The 26,382-nt window shown below is 38.0% G+C and overlaps 1 long non-coding RNA gene across 1 annotated transcript; it reads left to right on the top strand.

Moving 5' to 3' along the window:
- The first annotated feature begins 8,832 nt into the window (after positions 1-8,832).
- LOC141596248 (uncharacterized) lies at positions 8,833-13,567 on the top strand. Its single transcript, XR_012522422.1, has 2 exons — positions 8,833-9,067; positions 13,287-13,567. It is a non-coding gene; the product is annotated as an uncharacterized LOC141596248 (long non-coding RNA).
- The last annotated feature ends 12,815 nt before the right edge of the window (positions 13,568-26,382 follow it).

Genomic DNA, 26,382 nt, shown 5'->3' with positions numbered 1-26,382 from the left:
CAAGTAGTAGACGCCACGGCAGTCACCCCAAGAGGTTTGATGCCGTCGCAGTCACTCCAAGTGGTAGACGCCACGTAACACGCTATCAAGAAACAGACGCCGGCTCACACTGTCATACCGACAAGAGCGGCAGTCTCCATCAAGAGCCTAGCGCCGTCGCAGTCACCCCAAGTAGTAGACGCCACGGCGGTCACCCCAAGAGGTTTGATGCCGTCGCAGTCACTCCAAGTGGTAGACGCCACGTAACACGCTATCAAGAAACAGACGCCGGCTCACACTGTCATACCGACAAGAGCGACAGTCTCCATCAAGAGTCTAGCGCCGTCGCAGTCACCCCAAGTAGTAGACGCCACGGCGGTCACCCCAAGAGGTTTGATGCCGTCAGATCACTCCAAGTGGTAGACGCCACGTAACACGCTATCAAGAAACAGACGCCGGCTCACACTGTCATACCGACAAGAGCGGCAGTCTCCATCAAGAGTCTAGCGCCGTCGCAGTCACCCCAAGTAGTAGACGCCACGGCAGTCACCCCAAGAGGTTTGATGCCGTCGCAGTCACTCCAAGTGGTAGACGCCACGTAACACGCTATCAAGAAACAGACGCGGCTCACACCGTCATACCGACAAGAGCGGCGGTCACCCTCGTAAGGCGGATACCACGACAAAGAGCGGTCATCGCACACTACACTCGCAAAAACAGACGAAGTGTCTTGGAAGCGTTGAAACACAGTTGAGATACGCACTCTAAAACGGCCCCAGCCATGCCAATCCAAAAAAAAAAAAAAAAAAAAAAAAAAAAAAAAAAAAGAGAGGGGACTCAATTAGGAATACAGGAAGACAACTCTGACGAAGATGAGACAAAGACCTCGGCCACGCCGAGGGCGAGGGAAACGAATTATTATTAGAAGTTACAAAATTACAAGTGAAAAGAATACAGACGACGGCCGTCCCCATAGGGACACGCCGAAACATAATCTACCAAGGTTGTACAAAAAGAGGCAAAAACTAGCGCTATGTTCATGTATCAAGAGACAGCGGGGAGGAAGGGCTGAGTAATTGGCCCCCGGACAGCTGAAGCAGATCCGCTGTAAACTTGTTCTCATCAAGCAGCACGTGGTAGCATGTGAGGAGCTGAAACAGATCTGCTGTAAACTTGTTCTCATCAAGCCGCATCTTCTTCAAAGAGCAACCCAAAGCAGCTTTTCTAGCAGCCTCAGCCTTGGCCTCAGCATCCTCAGCTGCCCTCATCCTTTCGGCTTCTTCTTTAGCTACCCTAGCCTTCTCAGCAAGAGCTGCCCTTTCCGCGGCCGCCTCCCTCTCCATCTTCGCCTTCACCGCCTCCTTGGCCTTCTCCGCCGCGGCATTCACCTTAGCCTCAAGCTTGTCATCAAGCAGCACGTCGAACCTGCCCCACGGGAAGGAACCATCAAGAGGGAAAAGCTCCCCGATAACTTCCCTAGCAAAGCATCTTGGCCAAATCCGGAACTCGGCGCACGACTTGGGAAGGGGTCGGTTTGCAGCATCTCGATGTCCGCCTCCTTTTGCTTGATGATGGCATCTCTGCCCCGAACCACCTCCGCCTGAGCCTTAAACAGGTCCCGGGACTCGTTCCTCTGCTTGAGGTAGAGGTCGGCGCGCCCCTGAGCGAGCTCACATTTCCTCAGCAGTTCCGCAGCTTCGGCAGCCGCAGCCTCGGCTTTAGCCCTCTCAAAGAAGGACCTCCTTTTCGGCGTCCTCCCCGAGTTTTCTCTCTGCCAAGAGCGCCTTCTCGCTTCTTCCCTAAGCCCTCGCTCATTGAGGAGACCCGCCCGCCGATGCGCCCACCGCTTAGTGGCATTACGCTCATGTACAGCCCGAGCCACGGCCTTCTCTTGCTCCCTGAGACGAGCAGCGGTAGCCACGTTCCACCTTGCCAGCTCCCTAATAAGCTTCGTACCCTCTTCTATAAGCTCGGAGACGGAAGCCTTCTGGGATGAAGGGACGGTGGTGGCAATCTGGCCACTAGCCTGCGGCTGGGAGACGAAAGCCTTCTGGGATGAAGGGTTGACGGTGGTGCCTTGACCACCAACCTGTGCAGAGGACCCCACCGCCTGCTGCCCAACGTGAGCAATAGCCGACTGCGGCTGATCTGCAGAAGTTCAGTTAAAACATCAGTATCAGTATCGACCCATCAGAAATACCTAGTGGCACGGCTGAATTCAAGCCACGAGCTAGATAGGTACCATGTTTGGCCTTCTTGACCGGAGAAGGCACTTCCTTGCCAGCGGTAGAAGCTGTCCCTTTCCTCTTACGGATAAGAGGAGATCCCTCTGCGTCAGAATCCCCCTCATCGGGAATCTCAACAATCTCCATCTTCTTAAGGGAGGGGATGGGAGTTGAAGCCGGTGTCGACGCCGTTGCCACCAAGGGCCTTGTTTTCCGCGTCCGACGCACCACGCCGCTAACAACCCTCGCTTGCGCCTCCTCTTTGCTCAAGACCTTCAGCCGCTGTTCCATGAGATCGTTCGGCGACATCCTGCGATCATGGGCTAGAGCCTTGGGATGCAGTCAAGAACGGTTTTATCTTTGTGCAGCCCCATTCTCCGAAGAAGATCCTCAGATAGGTCCGGTCCAAAGTGGTCTACAAAAGAAACAAAGCAAGAGTCAAGCAGAAGAAATGAATCGAAGTTCGAAAATAAAGAAACATCAAGAGCGGCGGTGGGCCTCACACCGACCCCACTCACCCGTGCCGGGCGGTATGAGGCCGACATAGCAAAGCGGCTCATCCACGAAGAATGATCTGCGTCGGGGGAATCCATCTTTTCGGCATCCCACTCTTGTCCACTTCAAAGAGCCTCATTGCGACCTCTCATCCTCCTTAAGAGGGACCCCGCTAGCATCCATTTTAAGATGCCTCCGAGTGACCCATCCGTCATGCTCCGCCCTAGTCTCACACCGCAAATTAACCGATCTTTGGAAGGAGCGGGCGGCGGATAGTCCTCCGGCACTTTAACATACACCCACCGACCTTGCCAGTCCTTGCAAGAAGAGGGTTTGTCGAGAAACATAACCCTGCTCCGTTTGTATACTGTACCATCCAACACGGCCAGAAAGTGACGGTTTGAGATGATGAAGCCGGCGGAATAAATCCACCGTCGGAGCCTCTCCCTTAAAAAGACAAAGCCAGACAAAACCAATTATGGTCCTCATGGGGCGGGTGCGGTTGGGCAACAAAGAACGTTCATGGCTCTAATTATGGCCACAACGTACCCATTCAGCGGAAACCGGAGCCCGTACTCCAAATGCCGGAGGTATACGCCAGTACAGCCCGACGGAGGACAACATACGGCCTGACCCTCCTCAGGGATAACAATTTCGTACCCCCTACCAAAGAAAAAATGATCCTCGAGAAGTTTCCCGCCGGAACAACGGGCAAGCTTACGGGACCAAGCACGATCAAGGTGGATCTTACAGACATAGCCGTGATCCATGACGTCATTGTCTCCCTCACTAGGACGAGACCTTTCCGCATCATCACCAAAATCATCACCAAGATCACCAAAAGAGTCAGAATCCTCCCATTCCTCCAGAATTTGAGGATCAACTTCAGGAGAAGGAGACCTAGGGCCCCCCGACGCAGGTTTACTAGGTCCAGCATCAGCAGAAGACATGATTCACAACAAATTATTAGCAAGGAAAATGAAAAGTTTGCTTGTTTACCTTAAAGAAAAATACTCACGGATCAAATACTCCGAAGATTAAGAAGAAGAAAACCCTTGAAAGTTTGGGGAGATGAAGATTTTAGAGAAAAATTTTCGAAAATAAAATGGAGGCCAAAATCACGGAATAACTACCCTATTTATAGAGAAAAGCCCATGAAGAAGGACCAATCGGGCACGACCCATGAAGCGTCAACCAATCAGCGAACACACACGTGTCAAGCATGCAACCGCGGAACGTCAATCGTCGCAACAGTTGAATGTCAATCAATGCAACAGTGACCAAGCGTCTTCAACACGCCTATTCACATCTTTTCGACTGTTCATCTCCTTCAAACAAATTCCTAGGTACCTAGTCTCCGCCGGCTACCAATCAACCAAGCCAGGAAGCACCGGCCGGGGGCAATCAAATTCAACCGGCGCTCTCAGCCCTGGTCTCGGCCATCGTCTTGTTCCTTTCCACATCGGATACCCTTCACGCATCCATGTGGAGGGGGGATATGGTATATGGTACGGCCTAGCAAGAGCCACGCCGATACACAAGGAGACGCCGATACAGAAAGATTTTCGAAATTTACTTCAGAATATGCGCTCAGCATACATCGGAGCCCATACCACGGCATAGACTACGCTGGGGCAAATTGATGGGGCATATTCGCACCGGCCGACCAAGTCAACACACCGAGCAAGGTCAAAGATATCCACAAACAAGTCAACGACTTAGATCGCTTAGCCGATCGACCCATCGGCTCGCTAGCCAGGTATCGGCATGGCAACCCGCCACCGGGGCACATATCCGCGTACTCACATCCAAGACCCTCGGCCGGCCTGCCGTAGGACCATCGGCCGAGGGTAGAACGGTCTTTCCACCTGATAAGCCACTTGGCCACTTGGCCACTACGTGACAAAAGGTGAAAGCCTATAAATACTCCTCAACCTTCATTGAGGAAAGGATCTCACAACTTAACCTAAATACACTATTCATCTGGTAATATCTCCCTTATCTCTCTACAATACATATCTAGCCAAGTAACACAACTTAATCCTTTGAGTTTACTGACTTGAGCGTCGGAGTGAGTACGCTTGGCACAAAGCCAAGCCCTCAGTTCGTTCATTGTTGCAGGAGAGGCCGAGAGGAACGATAAGGACGAGAAGAATCCAACCAAAGACATTACTCTACAAGCCACGGGTGGTAACGATACCTGCTCTGGAATTACACCCGGAACACTTTTATTTAGTTAAAAAAAAATTAATGCTTAATAGAGGTAGCCCGGGCGAAGCCGGGCACCAATACTAGTAATATAAAGAAATACGAACTACAAAATACTGCACGATAATAGCATTGGAGACAAACTAAAACACATATCCTATCTATATGATTCCTATTTGAAATATCTATCACGATAAAAGCTAGAATTTCAATAATGAGCGGATAATTAGAACTTTAATACTATAAAAACCCATTAACACCAAGATTTTACGTCAAATTTGTTCCCCCTCATCGAAGTACTTTTCCTTTTGTTCATATTTTGTGCTTTGTTCCAATATTGTTCATTATTAGTCTACTTATCTTTGACAATTATTTTCAAAGCTATTTATTTTAGCTTGATGATTTCCTAACTCTAATGTTGTACAATTAAAGACTTACTTTGTCTATATATAAATACCTAATAATTAGTTTTTCTTATATGTCATTGTATATTTGGATCTTCTCTAGGTTTGTAATCCATTGGAGAACCAACATTTGGCTATCGAGGAGAAGTCTTATAATAATACTTGGAATATAAAGAGACGGGCAACTTTCTATAACTTGTCCATTTATGCGAGTACAATATGAAGTTCGACTTCAAATTACGGGTTTTTAAACCTTTCTATAACTTTTCTAGATTTTCTTCGCAAGAAGGTAGATGTTCTAAAAGTTTAATTGTTATGTAACCAAACTTTGGAGGAGGAAACGATGAATAGGGAAAGAACGGAGGGGGTAAAGGGAGGAGGGTTCATCTTAGTAAGTGTAAGGGATTATCTCTAAAAAAGAAAAGTTAATTGCTTGCATTCGCACTTGAATCATAAGCAATCGACAAGAAGAGTTTGAAACTTTAAATAGATGAAATAGATAAAATACGTTTGATGAGTTAGTAAGATGATGGACCGAGTCGAATTTATTAATACTATCCCCACTTCTTTGAATATTCTGTTGCTGGGATGACTAATCAAGATTTGATTAGGCTAAAGAAGGTGTTATTGTACCCAATCAGTTGAATCTCATAGTAACTGAACCTTATTTCGTTAGCACTCATTCACATTAATACGATCGTAAACGTAACTTAATAGAACGCCGTGTCCGTTAGGATGCGGACCACTAACTTAGTTACTCTCAAATGTTTGTAATCTTGAATGCTTCGATAGTAGCTGCAGCCTTCAGCTAAATATTAAAGAGGATATAGCCCTACACTCCTACAAGGATAAGAAATGCCTGGATTGGACGTTGGCACGTTCCACTTCGGGTCACAAATGTCATTAAGCGTAACAAAGTGGTTGTTGCGCAATATGAGAACTGGTAATGCCGTAGGCGGTAGGCCTGGCGAAATGGACCCGATCCAATCTGAATAACTCGACATGTATTCGACCGACATACGAGCTAATAAGGATCCAAACTTTATACAAATCCGAGTTGACTCGTTCCTATATGACCGGTCTATATGTTTATTGTTAGATATTGTCCTGACTCCTGAGCAAGTGTATATGGATAATTTGTGAAAGATTTGGATGAATAAGCCCTAATAAGAACTCGGCTAACTCGCAAGGCAGTTTCAAATACAAACAAATTAATATAAAAATTTGATTAAAATGTAGTACTATATACTCCTCCGTATGTTATATAAATATTACATATACAAACTCGGCTAACTCGCAAATCGCAATCATCAATTCAATCCTCATCAACTCTACGTAATATGGTTTAACATTTTCATTTTATAATTTTGCGACTTTTTTTTATTTTATATATTTCAAGACTAATTTATGAGTCTTGCTTTGAATTAAAATAATTTTTTTAAAAAGATTTACCTTTTTTAAATTTCAAAGAGATATTTAATGTCGTACTTTTTTTAGATATTCGACATGGTAATCCTATGTTTTTTCAAATTCTATGTTGTATCTCTCTTTTTGTGCTAAAAATCTTTAATCGTTTATAATTTTTGGCTACGAATTCGGAAGACGATAATTTTTTTTTCAAACTAAAGATATCCTAAAGACGATCCATGAAAAAAGATTTCGCTATGTTATGAACTCGTAACCATGAGATAATGGCAAATTTTATTTTGTTAAAAACGTTTGACCGATTAGAACTCTTGCTACAAGTTCATAAAATGGCAATATTTTTACTTCAAATCGAAGATCTCGTAAAGACGGTAAAAACGAACATAATTGTTGAAAAAAATCCTTAAAACCCAAAGGCAATGAACATCGCGATTTGAAAATTTACTAAAGATAAAAATAATGTGTAGTATTTGATTTGAAAAGCACTTGTTTAGATCCCGCGCAATAAATAAGCGGTATTTATATTTATAGAGTTTTTATTTTTGTATTACTTATTATTTTTCATATTTCACGTCATTATATTTTGATATGATGGGAAAAAATTTGAACTGTAAAATTTTCAAGAAAACTGATTAAAATTGAATTGTAAAATAATAGTGGTATCTCATTAATTGTTCATTTTACTTGTTATTGTATTTTGTTTCGAGCAAAAAAAAATGAAAATTAATCCAAGAGAATTGAGTAATGTGTTGAAATGTATTTTTTTTTAAGTATTTTTTATACCACAATGCTAATGATTCCAATTATAAACTCTCTCAATTTATTTTTGTTATGAAAGTAATAATTAAAACGATTTATAATTTATAATTTTGTTTATACAAAGTATGAATAGTATGAGTCAAGTCATTTTCAAATAATAATATCAATAAGAGATATTGTTCCGGGTGTAATTCCAGAGCAGTGTTGTTTACCACGCAAGCTTGGTGAATGGATATCCCTCCTTGCCTTGACTCTTCCTCTCGGTCTCTCCTGAAACGATGAACAAACTGAGGGCTCGGCTTTGCACCGAGCGTACTCACTCCGACGCTCAAGTCAGTGAACTTAAAGGGATTAAGTTGTATGTTACTTGACAAAGTATATTGTAGAGAGATAAGGGTGTTTATACCAGATGAATAGTGAGTTTTTAGGTTAGATTGTGGATCCTTTCCTCAATGAGGGTTGAGGAGTATTTATAGACTTTCACCTTTTGTCACGTAGTGGCCAAGTGGCTAGCAGGTGGAAAGACTGATCTACCCTCGGCCGAGGGACCCATGGCAGGCCGGCGGGCCCTGTTGACTCCATGCCAAGGGGTCTTAGATATGAGTACGCGGATATGTGCCTCGGCTGGCTAGTTGTCCTAGCCGAGACCCAAGTGACAGGCCGACAGGCTGCGTCGGCTAGGCTGTCTAAGTCGTTGACTTGCTGTGGATATCTTTGACCTTGCTCAATATGTTGACTCGGTCAGCGGGTGCAGTATATGCCCCATCAGATATAATAGTTTATAGTTTTATATTATTTATACTTTAACTAAAACATTATAGTTTAGTGTTTAGTGGAAATTATATAATTTGATGAAATGATTAATTTTAATGAAAAAAATTATATAATGAAATACATTATACTTCCACCGTTCCATATGATGGTTTACGTTTACTTTATGCACGTATGTCAATGCTTGTTTTCTTTTGTTCATATCTTTAGTTACATATCATTAAAAATTATAAAAATTTGATATTCATATATAATGTACTCGGTAAGACAATTTATATAAGATCTCACATGACTATCTTTTATGTTATACATTAGAAGTTGTATTGAAAATTCTTCTCACTTATTAATAGTGCGTGCCAAAAAAACAAATGTAAACAATTCAATGGAACGGAGGAAGTAATTATTAAGTTTTTTTTTTAGTGAATCTAATTAAATTAACAATAGCTTCTTATTTAAAAAGATGTTTTTTTGGAGAAAAAATTTTAAATTCACCTATTCTTTTAGTAGATAGGGGATGAAGTGATCCCTTTTTCCTTAAGACATCTCACAAGGATTATCGTCCTTTCATTTCAACCATTTTTAAGTATAAGTTGAAAATATCTTAAAGAAGAAATTTTATGTGTTGATGAACCTCTATATATAGAGCCAAGTAATGAACTCATACCACCATCAAATCATACAATCCTCTCCTCTCTAAAATTAATATACCAAAACTATCATATCCTTGCTAGAATGGCCGCCTCTTTTCCAATGAACAACTTGAAACCCGCCACTGGTGGTTGGTATACTATGGCCACTCAGGTATAGTAACAAGCTTACATGATATTCCCTCAGTCCCAGTAAATAGTTTACATTTTATTTAGTGAATGAAAAATAAAACAAGTATAAGTTATTGACTAAAACGGAGGAAGTAATAAACAAGCACTCATACTAATTTCTCCAGCTTCATATGAATTAATTATGTGTGTTGTTATAGTTAATCTCCTATATATTAATTAACTAGTTTTAATGCCCGTGCAAAAGCACGGGCCCGTAGAAAGAATTGCTTTTTAAAATTTGACTATTGATTATAGTGTGAATCCTTGTATATTTTTTCTTGTTTTATTTATTAAATAAGTTTTATATTGGTCCCTCCATTTTGGTTAATACTCCCTCCTATTCACTATTTTCTTCCCTATTTCCTTATTCGGATTATTCGGGTTTTCTTCCTTATTTTCTTTTTTGGGTTGATTTGTGTGGTCGAAATTCATTTGCATGTGAGGTAGTGTGTTTTGTGTGGTCCAAATTCACTTTCTTATTTCTTGTGCAAAAAGGAAAGGGGAAGAAAATGGTGAATAGGAGGGAGTAATAACATAATTTGAAGTTTTTTGACATTATTTTTGTCACATATTCTGCAGTGCTTGCTTTATTGCTCTAAATTATGCTACTTCCCAACTTATTGCATTAGAAGATGGAGAACCTCGATATAATGAACTTTTTATTAGAGAATTTAATGGTTGGATTGGGATAGGATAACAAAGAGGCATAATACTTAGATGGTCAAGGGGATTTCAAAGTGTACTTTTACAATGTATGCCCGCGTGTTTAATTTATGAATTTAAATTGCCACTTAAATCGTAGTACAAATAGATATAAGACTCGCTATAAGAGTAGAAGGAGATCATTGCTTAGTAGCTCAAAACATTACCATTTTTGTCCATAGGTATAAAGAAACAAAAACAAAAAATATGAGTAATTGTGTTTTTATCCACGCACACAATAAATAAGACCCGTTTTTATCTACACAAAATACTGTAAGGTCTTAAGGTGAGTCACTCACCCTCAGATTTTTCTACACTATAACTTCAGACGCTTCTTCATACCTGGTTAATCTTAGTCTTACACATATACTTTAAGTAAATGAAGAGAGATAAAAAAAAGTAGAGTAAATGCATATCTTAATTCTTGTGCATATAGACAAAACGTCATATAATCAAAATTGGAGGGAGTAATAAGTATCTAAAAAATAAAAAGACTCAGAAAATGGGAACACATTTTTCAATAAAAAATGGAGGAAGTATTTTTACGACAACAAAATTAATAATATGATTCATAATTGTTATCAAAGTACTTATCCATTAAAATTAAAAGTAGAACAACTGCTTATAGAATCATATGGAGATGAATCAAAATTCACAATGCTCCAAATAATAATGGTTGTCCACTTTAAATTTTTTTGAATGTCTACAAGATGATGTATGAGTAATTAGTAATGTTTATGTTTAATAATGTTCATAATATTTAATTTAAAAGATTTATTTGTTTTGTGTTTTGTATGTTTATAGGAAAATAAAGAATTCGGTTTTTCTTAGGCTAATTTTACTTAGCAATACATAAAAATTGCTACCTCATTAATGATACAATAAACCTTGTAATTAAGAATCTTAACACAAATGTGAGGGATAATGGTCGTTTTAATTGCAAAATGAAATCGAATTCAACTTTCTTATTCAATCAACCTTAGCAAAAGTTGCCATCTATTAATCGTTGACAAAAAAATAACAAAACCAAAGTCACTAAACAAAAGGAGGGCCCAATGGATTGACGATGGCAATACTCGGGATATGCAGAAGGTATATAACATTTTATTTTATTTTTGGGTAGAAAGTAAAGTCCACTTAGAATAAAAATGGAATTTCTTAACAAACAACATGTAAACTTGTCATATGTCTTATCATCATGTATCTCATATCTGCAAAATCATAAAAACTCCATAAGAGACATGTAAATGAATAATTATTTCTTAAACAATAGAATGCCAAAATATCAAAAATGTTACATGTTATTTGCTTTTGGGTAGAAAAGTTCACATACTATATAAATGGACTCTCTAAACAAACATCATGTAAACTCGTCGTTTGTCTTATCATCATGTATCTCATATCTGCAAAGTTATAAGAACTTCATAAGAGACATGTAAATGAATAATTATTTATTTAACAATAGAATGCCAAAATATCAAAAGTCAAAGCATTTTTATTGATAAACGTATATTCATCGACCTAAATTAACATATAATAATGCATAGCTTATTCAAAACAAAAAATATAAACACATCTAAATTGCTATAAAATAGATAGATCAATAATCAAGAAAAATATTAGCAACATCTATGGGAGTTAGTTGAAAAAATTAGGAAAAATTCATACTTTATAATAAAGACATATGAATGTCTCTTCCTATTCCCTTAATAGTGAAAAATAAAATGAGTAAATTAAAGTGTCTTAATGGGGTTAATTATATCAAATTATTAATGACATTATTTATATGGTTCATGACTCTAAGCTTTTCACTATGTTGATATTCCATTAGTCTTAATGTTGGAATTGATTAAAATTTATTCATACGTAGGTAGTAGTAGGAGAGATCTTAATATACACAATTAATTTAAGATTAATGATAATATTCTTTAATTTTCTTTAAGTTATATGTTACAAAATATATAATGATACTTTTGGAAAGAATTTTAGTAAATTTAATATTTATGTGAAAGGGTTAGTGTATTAGTTCTACATGGTTGTGAGGTGACATCATACATAGCTAAAAAAATGAAAAATCTCATAAATTAAGTACCCAATATGCTTTCTAATTTATTTTTTTGAAAGAAGTCTTTTAATATTATTGCATAAAGGATAAAAGAATCAAGGGATCAAAGTGTACGTGTAATGGTGAGATAATCAATACTATAAATTAAGATATTATGAAAATGCCACATGAAATAACATTTAATGGTTATGAAAATAGAAAATCTCATTAATTAAACACTCAACATGTCGTCCAATTTTTTATTTTGAAGGAATTTTTTAATATTATTGTATATGAAAATGTCACATGCAATAAAATTCAATATTTTTAAGTAGTCTTTTAACTATATTGTATAAGTTTAAATCATGATTTTATGATTTCAAAAAAATATATTAATAAACCTTATAGAGAGTTTTAACAAAATAACTCTAAAATAACCTTAATATTAACCAATATAAATTAATAGAATTTAACTATCATAATCCTATATGACAAAAAATTTAATGTGTTAAGTTGCTTTTTAACTATATAGTATAAATAAATAAATTTAGTAGTAGACTAAAATGTGTAGGAATTAATGTGTGAGTTGTGATGTGTATTTTAATTTAATGTTAAAGCCATGTGGATTTTAATTTAATACTAATGCCATGTGTAATTTAATTTAATGCTTTTATCTAACCTTTTAATTAAATTGTATAGATCTCATATTAAGAGAATAAAAATTTTCAAAAAAAATTCCTCTAAGCGGAATCTGTTTAAATAAGGAAAAAGGATTATATTTTAGTAAATTATTTTTTTCCATTAAGATATAATCCTTTAATATCTATGGTTAGTTCAAACCCATAATCATTTAATCACTATAATCTTTTCTAAATTTTAAATTACATTTGGGTCTAATTAAAATAAAACAAAACTGGTATAAATATAAAAATCATAAATTACTAACAAAGAATTCATCAAAATTATTTTAGAAAAATTGTAAATTATTCATTAGTTTTGCGGGAAAAAAATCATTAAAATACACATTTCATGACTTCACTCAATTCTTTTAATAAGTTTTCCATTTTTACTTCATATTAAAATAAAAAAAGTGAAATATGGAATTAATGATGTGTCAACTTAAAATATATAAATAATACATTAGTCTATTGATCAAATTCATTTTTTCGTAAATGGTTAATTATCTAATCTATTTAAAATATATAAACAATGCACATTAATGGCTATGTGTAATTAGTTATCTAATCTATTGGTCAAATTCATTTTTTCGTAATGGTTATTTTACTGTGTATAAATTAATCGCATAGATTCAGTGCGATAATTAAACGGACGGACGACGTGTCATGAATATCTTCCCTATCTCTAAATGATAAATGTTAATTTCTTTTTCGAACGATTACTATACTTTTAAGGAGTAATTAAGACTTGTACTTATAATTTTATTGGTGTTATATAGGTCGTACAAGATGATGGAGGTGATGCTTCATGCCCGGTGTAAGATGCATTGTGCATCTTTCTAATTGGCCTTTATGCATGCTACCAGTGATATTTTATGAGTGTTGATATTATATTTTCGTTTTAAATCAATTACTTTTATGGTTCAGTTTTAGACTTTGAGTTAAGTGATATGGGTGTTCGATATATATCGACTTCATGCATACTCGTAGACTCAGTCATATCCTTTGTATGTTTTCGTTTAAATGAAATATAAAGGTCAATGTTTTCTATTTACGTTTATATTCGTTTGTGTATCCTAGAATCTATCCTCATTGTGCTTTACTTAAAAATATTAACTTTTTGCATAAAAAATAAATATGTACACGAAGGAAAGTTTAAAAACAATGATCACCAAGCAAGATAGTTTAAAAGTAAATGGAAAAAAATAACTTCAAATAAAGAAAAAAAATGTAAACTATTAGGGTTCAAACTATGTCCCACATCGGTAGAATAAAGATAGAAGATCGTGTTTATAAATGTCATAAAAATATAATAGTACGAGGCCTTCTTGGGAAGGAGTTCAAGAACAAAACCGTGTGGCCTTGGCCCAAAGCAGACAATATTGTACTATTATGAACAATGGACACAGATGTAACAAAGGCCTGACAGAAAGATATTCACGCTTCCGCATAACATAAAAAATTTAATCTAAGCTAACGTTTGATGGTATAATTATCACTTATCGGTCAAAGTTTCTTTTTCTTTTACAAAATGGATACACCTAGACCTGTCAAACTGGTCGAGTCACGGGCTAGGTTATACAGGCCGACCAGGTCAGAATACGAGTCGGGTGAAGGTCAAAATACGGGTAAAAAGATAGATTCTAACCCTTTTTTTACAATTTTTAAAAAAAAGTAAAAACATGTTGAAATTAATATTTTAATCATACTCAATGTTTACATTAATTATATTCACATGATTATAAAAAAAGTTTTTTTTTGAATAATTATTTTATTATTAAATGTTATAAAAGTTGTATAAAATTGATTTTTTAATAGTATTTATAATTTTAAGTATTAAAATTAATAATTTTAACTATTATTTCAAATATAATATATAAATGTTAACTAGTTTTCTCACTCGTGCAATGCACGGGATATAAGTGCAACAAACTTTGTTGCATTGTGATTCATTTTAAGGCAAAAGAAACAGTACAAGGAACGGTTCACAATTCCGCATTTCATCGCTTTTTGAAGTGTCATTACAGCAAGCCTAACTTCCAAGCTCTATATCTCAAGTTTTTCTCATGCAAATACTATGATTCTTATCTTATTGGAAAGCTTGGGATCTTAGCCAAACAATGGATTTTGAATCACCTCCATATCAGGTCTATAGCCTGAGTTATAGCCGATGCAAACAGACTACGCATTATTGGACAGCCCATGACCTATGTGAACTAAAATTTCAATAACTCAAGATTCACTCTATGTTTAAGGGTGATTCTTTTTTGGGGGTAAAAGTTAACTTCATTAGATTTCCAATGAGTTATCATGGGCCTTGAGATTCATCCGGAACTAAGAAATATGTGTCCTACAAGATGCGACTGAATTCCTGAGATGTTCTCCAACCCGGTTTTCGACCTTCATCAAATTTGAGGTCCAATTCAAAATCCGTCTAAGAACATATTGTATGTAACGGCCAAAAACACTTCTATGATGAGTTTAGATCATTTTTCTATAAGAACGTTTGTCTTGAAAAGGTACCTATCATACCTTAATTGAAGAAGCAAACCGGGTGGACCATATGAGCACGGTTTGCAAGAGCAAGTACAATGTTGCTTTCGACCTTCCTCTTTGTGGGTTAATATCCGTATACTACCCCTTAAATTGCAGGACTATAACGTAAAAATTACATGCAATTTATAGTCATAAAACGATAAAACAATAGAAACGATAAGTGTATAGATATACTACCCCTTAAATTGCAGGACTATAACGTAAAAATTACATGCAATTTATAGTCATAAAACGATAAAACAATAGAAACGATAAGTGTATAGAAATCAACCTCGGGTCCTTTTAATTGCGGCGTAAAGATCAGAAATCTAAGCAGATTCCCTCCTAATCGTTGCACCCAAGACTTGGTCCAAGATATGCCCTTGTGCTAGAACAGTGTTCTCCGATTGCCTTGCAATATAGGGAGAACTGTTGTGAGGTTTTTCCGAGATGAGAGATCTCAGTTTCAGAGAGAAAAATTAATCTCTAAAACCCTAATTCTTTCACTAACGATGATTAGGTTAAACTCAAGGAGAAGGCTCTCCTTTTGTTCTCCTAGTTCGGCCAAGCCGAGTCCATGGGGAGGAAATGGGCTTTTCCATTTCCTCTTCTATTTGACTCGTAATCCGAACCCAAATGGCTAAATGTATATGACGCGGTCTGATTATAAACTGTTATCGGTTATCGGAAATTAAGGCATCAACTAATAATGCGGGTTAGCTGAATTATTAATACGTGTCCGACAAAACAGTATTTTATAATTTATTTTAATATACATTTAATTAAATATAAATCACGTATATTTAATTTTACGAATTAACTGGTTAATTCGCCTTAGCCCATGATATTTAATCCGTATTAAATATAATATCTCAACATCACATATTTGACTAATTACTTAGTCAAATAACTTGACTAATCGGTTAGTCAATATTTGGCATCTACATGACAAGTATTTTCATACCGTCACATCTCTCGAACGTATCCTATAGGTGTGACTTTTAGGGACCAGTTGATCACCGCCATCTGTATGACAATAACGTCAAACTTATCTAGCAAGCCAACCGTTATTGATAAACGTGGATCAACTGATAATAATACCAAAGTATGCCCTTTGATCCTTTTAGAGGTTTACAAGTCCTTGCACTAACTGTTAAGGACACCAACCCCAACAAGCTCCCACTTGTCCGTACAAGTGTATGTGCAATGACGTTATCCGCACTAACTGGAGGACACAAGCTCCAACAAACTCCCACTTGTCCGAACAAGTGTAGGTGCGATAACCGATTCTCATATTCATTTAAAATTTCTCCCACTCAATGTAAAACAATTTGCAGATCTGGATCCACAAAGGTCGTATTTTACAATCGATCTGTATCTAGAGTGGTTTCCCCGACTAGAGAGTAACTTAACTGATAAAACGAATCCGTATCCGAGCATGGCCATGCATTTCGATTCTGACTCCTCGAGTGGCCCCGAGAAATATCGAGTACCGATAAAGGCTGAATATTTCCTTCAACTCGACTCCTTCCGATCTAAGCAAAGCATGAAATGACCCAGAAAAAATCTACTTGGCCCCCTGTTACGGATGACCGTGAGAAAGAAACCAAAGTCACCCAAAATCTGCCTTAGTCTCAAGAGACAGTCGATAGTCAAAGAATCGACTCTTAGGATCACCATGGAAGTCCTATCCACGACCGGGCAACGAATGTTATAAAACATTTAGGACTCCACGTCGATGTCACAATTGTGTCCTACGAAATATCCGTATAAATCGCCTCTGTGATTGGTCAGTCAACCTGTTGACTTATGGTTCGTTGAACCCACCATCAACCAACGTCACAGAATAATTGCCAGAGTTATCAGCTCATGTGGGCAATTAAGGACTAACAAGATATGATGTTTGTTCAGTTCACTTTGTGGTGTTCAAAATCGTCGTACAATTCCACATGAAAAACAAAATATATATATATAAAATATCAAAACGATGATGTCGTATAGAGTACAAAGGAGAATGAATCTGATCCATAAAAGAGTACTACAACTCAGGAACACGTTTGATTCCCATGGAATTTACGTGCCCTTCATGCTTATCTTGTCGTAATGCTTTAGTGAGAGGATCTGCTATGTTATCATCTGTAGCAATCTTTTCTATCACTACTATCTTTTGCTCCACGTAATCCCGGATTAGATGAGCTTTCCGTTGTACATGTCTAGACTTGTTGCTAGACTTTGGCTCCTTAGCTTGGAAGATGGCACCACTATTGTCGCAATAGATGGTGATCGGGTCATTCGAACTAGGCACTACAGAGAGCCCATGTAAGAATTGACGCATCCATATCGCTTCCTTTGTTGCTTCAGACGCGGCATAGTACTCGGACTCGGTCGTAGAATCTCTTTATGTGATTTGTTTCGAACTCTTCCACTGATCGCAGCGCCATTAAGAGTAAAAACGAATCGACCGAGATTTCGAGTCATCACGATCCGTTTGGAAGCTAGCATCTGCGAACCGATTGCGCATAGCGTTTGAGAGCCTCCATAAGTCAATGCCCAATCTTTAGTCCTCCGTAGGTACTTAAGAATGTTCTTGACAGCCAACCAATGTGGTTCACCTGGTTCTTTGTTGGAATCGACTTGTCATACTCAATGCATATGCCACGTCGGGGCGTGTGCATATCATGGCATACATGATTGATCCTATAGCCAAGGCATAAGGAATCCGTGTCATGCGCTCTTTCTCTTCCGGTGTCTCGGTGCCCGAGACTTGCTCAAATGCACCCCTGGGGACATGGGAAGGAACCCCTTCTTGGAGTTAGTCATCTTTGAATCTCTCTAGGACTTTGTCTATGTAAGACTCTGATCGAGAGATAACATCCGTCGTGATCTATCTCGATAGATACGGATGCCAAGAATTCTCTGTGCCTCTCCCAGATCTTTCATCTGGAAATGGTTCTTCAACCATACTTTCACCGAAGTTAAGAGAGGTATGTCATTCCCAATCAGGAGCATGTCGTCAACATACAATATTAGGAAGACAATCTTGCTCCCACTCGACTTGATATATAGACATGGTTCCTCGACCGATCGAGTAAATCCATTTTCTTTTATCACTTGGTCGAAGCGATGATTCCAACTCCTTGATGCTTGCTTAAGTCCATAAATGGAACGCTTAAGCTTGCACACTTTCTTAGGATGTACTGGATCGATGAAACCTTCGGGTTGTACCATGTACAACTCTTCCTCCAAAAAGCCGTTTTAAGAAGGCGGTTTTCACATCCATTTGCCAAATTTCATAGTCATGAAAAGCGGCGATCGCTAAGATAATCCGAATGGAACGCAAAGATAACTACGGGTGCAAAAATCTCATCGTAGTGCAAACCTGGCACTTGGGTGAAACCTTTAGCAACTAGTCGTGCTTTGTAGATATCTTGCTGACCTTCCACAGAATGCTTTATCTTGTAAAGCCATTTGCATTGAAGGGGACGAACCTTAGCAGGTAAGTCAACAAGATCCCACACGTTGTTCTCATACATGGAGTCCATCTCGGATTGCATGGCCTCAAGCCATAGCTTTGAGTCGAACTGGTCATGGCACCTTTATATGTTGCGGGTTCACTACTCGTTAAGAGTAGAACGTCATCTATGTCATGTTCCTCGACCATACCGATGTATCTGTCCGGAGGAATAGAGACTCTTCCCGACCTCCTAGGTTCCTCAGGAATATTCACCGCAGCCGGGATTGAAGGAATTGGTTCCTCCAATGGTTGCTCGGTGTTTGGTTCTGGAATCTCCGACAGGTCGAAGGTTCTATCACTCTTTGCATTCTCGAGAAATTCCTTCTCTAAGAACGTCGCACTAGCCGCAACAAAAACGCGTTGTTCGGTTGGCGAGTAGAAGTAATGACCACGTGTTCCTTTAGGATAACCTATAAAGTATGTCTTGACCGATCGCGGGCCGAGCTTATCCTCGTGTCTCCACTTGACATAAGCCTCGCAGCCCCAAACCCGTATAAAGGACAAGTTAGGGACCGTTCCCTTCCATAGTTCATATGGAGTCTTGTCATGAGCTTTAGACGGACTTCGGTTAAGTATTAGAGCAGCCGACATAAGAGCATAACCCCACAATGAATCGGGTAAAACCGTGTGACTCATCATGGATCGAACCATATCAAGTAGTGTTCGATTTCTCCGTTCGGACACACCATTCAACCGAGGTGTTCCGGTGGAGTTAAGCGTAGGGCAATCCCACAGTCCTTCGGTGTTGATCAAACTCGTGAGAAAGATACTCGCCACCACGATCCGAACGCAGTGTTTTTATCTTTCTACCCAATAGGTTCTGCACCCTATTTTGGTATTCCTTAAATTTCTCAAAGGATTCACTTTTGTGCTTCATTAAGTAGACATAGCCATATCTACTCAAATCGTCCGTGAAAGTGATGAAATATCTATAGCCTTCTCGTGCGGTGATTGACATAGGACCACATACATCCGTGTGTATGAGCCCTAATAGGTCGGCAGCGCGCATTCCAACACCTTTGAAGGAAATACGAGTCATTTTACCGATGAGACATGATTCACACGTGCCAAATGATTGAAAATCAAAGGCCGAGATAGCTCCATGTTTGATGAGCTGTTTAACGCGTTTCTCATTAATGTGTCCCATACGGCAGTGCCATAGATACGTTTGATCTTTGTCACCAACCTTTAACTTTTTATTCATTATGTGTAATATTTCATTGGTCTGATCTAAAACATAAATTCCATTCATGGAAAGCGCCTTCCGTAAATCATATCGTGTAATGAGAAAATACAAGCATTGTTTTCTATTACAAATGAAAAACCAAGTTTATCAAGCGCGAAAAAGAAATAATGTTTTTAGAGAGACTGGGTACATAATAGCAATCATATAATGATAACTCAAATCCGCTAGGAAGCTGGATCACATATGTCCCTTTGGAGATGGCAGCTACTCTTGCTCCATTCCCAACACGCAGGTCCACCTCACCCTTTACGAGGGGTTCGATGTTTTGAGCCCCCGCACATGATTACGAGATGAGAACCACAACCAAGTATCAAGTACCCAAGTTCCAGTAACTTGCGTGGTTAATCTCAATCATATGAATAAAAGTAGAAGAGAGAGAAGACATACCAACGGGTTTAACACGACCTGCCTTTAAGTCCTCATGATAAACAGGACATGTGCGTCTCCAATGCCCGGTCTTGTGGCAATGATGGCATTCCATGTTTTCACTCTTGCTCTTTGTCATGCCCGATGAGTTACTCGACTCACCAGGACCACTCTTCCCCGAACCCGACTTCTTGAACTTCGCCTTACCCTCGTTAGGTTTTGCCGGAGCTTTGCCCTTACCTTTCCCTTTGTTTGACACAACGAGAATATCCTGTTTCGAGCTCCCACTGCACTTCATGTCCTTCTCGGTGCGTACGAGGGGGAGTGTAGTTCATGGGGAGTTTTCTTCAAATCATTCATATAGTAATTCGCTCTGAATTGCGAATAACCATCGTGGAGTGAGTGAAGAATACGGTCGATAACAATATTCTCGCTGATGTTATTCTGATTAAAGGTCTCCGGTTTCTCGACATTCTCAATCATCTTTGAGAATGTGTGGGCTAACCGGTTGGCCCTTTTCGAGTCTCGCATCAAAGAAGCGAGTGGTATGCTCATAGGTCACGATTCTCGGTGCTTTCGAGAATTCCTTAGTGAGCGTGGTGAAAATCTTGTTTGCACCTTGGGCTATGAAGCGTTTATGCAAATTGGGTTCCATTGCAAAAATGAGCACGTTTTTAATCGCACCCGCTTCCATGACGAAATCGTTATAAGTAGCGATCTCGTTAGCTCCAGCCGTGGGAACTGGGTGTGGCGGCATGGGCTCAAGTAGATATTTGAGCTTTCCGTCAGCAGCGGCAGCATTCCGTAATGCCGCCTCCCGATCCCGCGAAGTTGGATCCATCATTCTTGATCGAGTAGACCGATTCATCCGATTCATGAAGATCCTAAGCCAGGACTCACGGTCCAATGTGGCACTTGGCATTGGGTTATCACTTGAACCATCCATTTGATGTTTAGCGATTTAAAACGTGATCTACACCGAAAAAGAATAAAAAACAAAACGAAATAAGCAACTCATCGAGGTGATTTAAGTCTATTTTAAAATTCATTTTAAACATGTAGACTCTTGCACTTGCATAATTGATCTCCCTCAAGAATGACACAAGTGATCCCAAGACTCAATTTCGATAAATTGATAAGCCAACTTGTTTAGCTAATTCTTTAGGAAGAACTCTTGGTCGATAGATTTCCGTAAATCCTATCTATAGTCCACCATGATCACAGGATCGTACGAGTGACCATAGTGTTGAGATAAAATAGGTCAATCGGTTCCAACTTACCCGACGTAGAAGGGGTCATAGTATGCCTACCGACGAAGAAGGGACTCATTGGAGTTTGACCTATAAAGACCGTTCTCAATTTTGGTTTATACGAGGAAGATCCCATCAACTAAATTATAATTCATTTTTAAGTGAACGAATAACTAGCGTCTGTCGTGAATGAATTAATTTAGATGATGGCTTAAAACGTGTGACATGAGAATGTCAATGAAAACTAACTCGTGACCTCTATATGTGTCAGTTTTCATGCAATAAATTAGGTGGTTTGGTTTTTAGGCGGAATATGATGCATATTATCGTTGCGAAAAATAAATAAATGAATGCAAAAACGTAAATAAAAAATGTCCTAGTGTGGCCTATCCTAGTAAAAGAACATAATACAACTTTGGAATCCACCGTTGGACCCGAAAAGCTTGTCTTGATGTTCCATCTTGATCCAAGTAGCGGGAGTGAGCATCCGGTCTCCATCTTTGGTCTTCTCAAAAATTACAATTAAAATTACAAATATAAACCTATTTACATTCTAATTAAAACTGTAATTACAAGTGAAAAAACCAAAACGGAGATACAAGATCTCAAAATACAACCAAGACCGTGTTCCATCATTACGGTAACACGTTCTACTAAGGCCACACTGAGTTACAATCGCTTGTAAAATTAAATACGTAATTAAAAGGCATTCACGGCATTCAACAAAACGATAAATAAAAATGCATCAACTAAAACAAATTCATTCGTGACATAATTCTGTAATTATGTTAAATCTATCCAAACCACCTTTTAATGATTAAAATTCGTGTGATAAAACCGCTTCTATCATTTAATTTTAATCTATTATAATCCGTCATTTTAAAGACACTTTAAAACAACTATATGGTACGTGAGTGAACCGATTCACTATTAAGCGAGTGTACTATATCCGGATAAAGTACATATTAAAGCCAAAGGAAAATTTAAATCAAAAGAAACAAATTTTCAAAGCTGTTAAAGACGAAATCCCTCGATCCAGGGACATAAGTGCTCGATCGAGGGACAGAGGAGCTCGATCGACTGAACTGCAAGTTGATCGAGAGGAATGCTAATCAGAGGTGCTCGATCGACTAAACCGGTGGTCGATCGAGTACCTATATCAAGCAACACTACTCGATCGAGTACGAGGACAACTCGATCGAGCGGCAGGTTTAGAAAGGGGGTCGATCGAGTACAACGGGGACTCGATCGAGAAAAGGTTTTAGACACGGGGTCGAACGAGTACATCGGGGACTCGATCGAACAAAAACAAGCAGAAAAAAACACTCGATCGATTGAAACTTTATTCGATCAAGTACAAAAATTTCTGAAAAATCCCAAACCCTCGTGAAAACCGATTTTGAGACAAAATCAATTGCAAATATGATCAAAAACGCATTAAAACAAATTTGACAATTGACAAAAACTTGACATGTTGCTATAATCTCAGTATAAAATAACAACATGTAAAAACAACATGAAATTTGAAGCAAAAGCAGTAGTGTAAAACATGACACGGTTTGGTTTTCGAGACAAAACAACAACAAGAGCAACCGTGTAAACAAGACACGGTTCCCAAAGCAACCAAAAACGCAGCAAATTAAAAAAAAATTCTGCCGAGTTAAAAGGATGGCTGCCGAGACAAAATTTTTAACCAAAATACATCGTTTCAACAACGTTTTATGAAAAACACATGAAAAATTCACGTGGCCTCGCTCTGATACCACTTGTGAGTTAATATCCGTATACTACCCCTTAAATTGCAGGACTATAACGTAAAAATTACATGCAATTTATAGTCATAAAACGATAAAACAATAGAAACGATAAGTGTATAGAAATCAACCTCGGGTCCTTTTAATAGCGGCGTAAAGATCGAAATCTAAGCGATTCCCTCCTAATCGTTGCACCCAAGACTTGGTCCAAGATATGCCCTTGTGCTAGAACAGTGTTCTCCGATTGCCTTGCAATATAGGGAGAACTGTTGTGAGGTTTTTCCGAGATGAGAGATCTCAGTTTCAGAGAGAAAAATTAATCTCTAAAACCCTAATTCTTTCACTAACGATGATTAGGTTAAACTCAAGGAGAAGGCTCTCCTTTTGTTCTCCTAGTTCGGCCAAGCCGAGTCCATGGGGAGGAAATGGGCTTTTCCATTTCCTCTTCTATTTGACTCGTAATCCGAACCCAAATGGCTAAATGTATATGACGCGGTCGATTATAGCTGTTATCGGTTATCGGAAATTAAGGCATCAACTAATAATGCGGGTTAGTTGAATTATTAATACGTGTCCGAAAAAAAAAAAGTATTTTATAATTTATTTTAATATACATTTAATTAAATATAAATCACGTATATTTAATTTTACGAATTAACTGGTTAATTCGCCTTAGCCCATGATATTTAATCCGTATTAAATATAATATCTCAACATCACATATTTGACTAATTACTTAGTCAAATAACTTGACTAACGGTTAGTCAATATTTGGCATCTACATGACAAGTATTTTCATACCGTCACATCTCTCGAACGTATCCTATAGGTGTGACTTTTAGGGACCAGTTGATCACCGCCATCTGTATGACAATAACGTCAAACTTATCTAGCAAGCCAACCGTTATTGATAAACGTGGATCAACTGATAATAATACCAAAGTATGCCCTTTGATCCTTTTAGAGGTTTACAAGTCCTTGCACTAACTGTTAAGGACACCAACCCCAACACTCTTTTGATCAAGCAAGCTCTACGGGATTTTTGTGAAGCCTCTTAGGACTCTTCCTACACTAGTTGGGGTCAGAAAATGCAGCATAAGAAGTCCAACCTTTTCATAAATAAGCAAAAGCAAGCAAATAAGGAGGGTTGTGTTATTAGCTCATCTACTTTATGCTTTATTTCAACTTTGTATTCAGCTTGTGTAAGGCCTTGGGACCGTTTTTTATTGTCTTTTGGCAGGTCATTTGTGGCCTTTAGATGTAGGTATGATGGATGGACAAGATTGTATTGCTTGGTCTATATAAACCAAGCAAACCTAATGAGAAACAGATTTTAGTGAATTAAAACACAAGTTAAAAGCTTTGCATTCTACTTTAAATCTTCTTTGCTTAGTGCTTCAAAAGGCTCCTTTGCTTAGTGCTTGGAGTTGGGTGAACTCTTTGCTTAGTGCTTGGGCTAATCCTTAGACTTAATCTATTGCTTCGTGTTCGGATTAAGTCATGTCCTTGTTTATTTTCATTCGTTTCAGTCACTTTAAACAGTCTAAGACCAGAAAACTGAATTTCGTAACTGAATCCTCTAATTTCTCTTCCGTTTCCGGCATTTTCAGCGATATCAACATAGTTCACAACCCATAATTGTTGTCGCCGGGCAAACTACCATAAGATTACGTGCCCCCAAGAAGCTCTAAATTAATGGTGATGAAAGAGTATTTAACCCAGAACTGTAGGGTTCTTGTGATTAGGTTGAAGAAAAATGGGTAAATTGAATAATGCCTAAATTGATTTCTAGGAATTCACTGATTAGTATGTAATATGAATTTAGTCAGGGGTGGGGAGTGATGTGTATATAATTAGTAAGGGTAGTTTGGTCATACAAATGATCGGAAGTCGTTAAAATGAAATTGAGTCGATAATTACGCAAAACCATCACAACAAAATGTAAAATAAGTGAGAATGGTGTGGATAAACATGAAAATTAGGTGGTTATTTGTAAAGTTCAACAAAATAGGTGGTAATTTGTAAAAAATGGAACATATTAGGCGGTAATTTGTAGTTTTTTCATATTTTAATGAAATTCTTGATTTCCCTTAATTCAACGGGTCTACCTATTCAGGTCGGATTTTGACCCTAAAATAACGGGTCATTTAGAACTCGGGTCAAACAGGCCTTCGTGTCGAAATTCTCAAATCTTGAGCCTAGAAAAATGGATCGGGACGGATCGAAATTTATCAGGTATAGATACACCTTTAAAAAAAAGGAAAAAAACACAAATGTACCGTTGTATTGATTGTATAGTAAAGAATACGAGCTTTACAATGAATTATTTGAGCTTAGACCTATACAATACGAGCTTTATTAGAAAGAACTTGAACTCTATTATAAAAATATTGATTTTAAAAAATTATAATGAAATTCAAGAATACTACTATATACAAGGTCAACTAGATTTTAATTTTGACATAAAAAAATTTAAATAAAATCAAAAGTTATAAAAGCTCGAAAAAAATACATATAAGCTCGATTAAATTTATGATGGTTGTACAATGCTCTTGTACAACAAGTTGTATTGTAGTATTTGTGTATTTTTTTCCAAAATGGGTTTTAATAACAAACAATTTAACGAAATAGAGTAACTTTGAAACTAATTACCAAAAATGGGTCCACGTAGGCTCGGTTTTGGCGATGGTAGGTTCAGGATTAAGGTCGCTCAGCGGGAGAACGACTTGAGGGCGCTCAGCGGCTGGGGGACTTAGCCAAAAAAAAAAAAAAAGAAGAAAAAAAAAGAGAAGGGAAATGCAGCTGATGGGAATAGAACATGCAATCTAATAACATTTCTCACATACCCCTAATCATAACACCAAGTATAATGTGATGTCTTATTAAGGGAATTAAATTTCCATATTTAATGCTAACAGCAATAAATGTGTTTTGGGCCTTGAATAACGATTACTTAATATTATCTTTAATCACTTTCCTTTAATATATAAACTTTCTTGGACTGATGGTTAGGTAATGTTGAATAAGTGTTAGTTTTGTGGAAGGTCATGTGTTCGACTCGAGCCTAGCTTCGATGATGACGTGGACCCATTTTGGGTAAATACTTTGAAACTCAACCCATTTCGTTAATTTGTTTGTGTTTACGCCCTATTTTGGAAAAAAATTCAGTATTTGTGCTATACGGAGTAAAATATCCCGACTTAAGTTATT

Source organism: Silene latifolia, chromosome 8 (genome assembly GCF_048544455.1).
Source record: "Silene latifolia isolate original U9 population chromosome 8, ASM4854445v1, whole genome shotgun sequence".
NCBI classification, from domain to species: domain Eukaryota; kingdom Viridiplantae; phylum Streptophyta; class Magnoliopsida; order Caryophyllales; family Caryophyllaceae; genus Silene; species Silene latifolia.
This window is presented reverse-complemented; position numbering and strand designations above follow the sequence as displayed.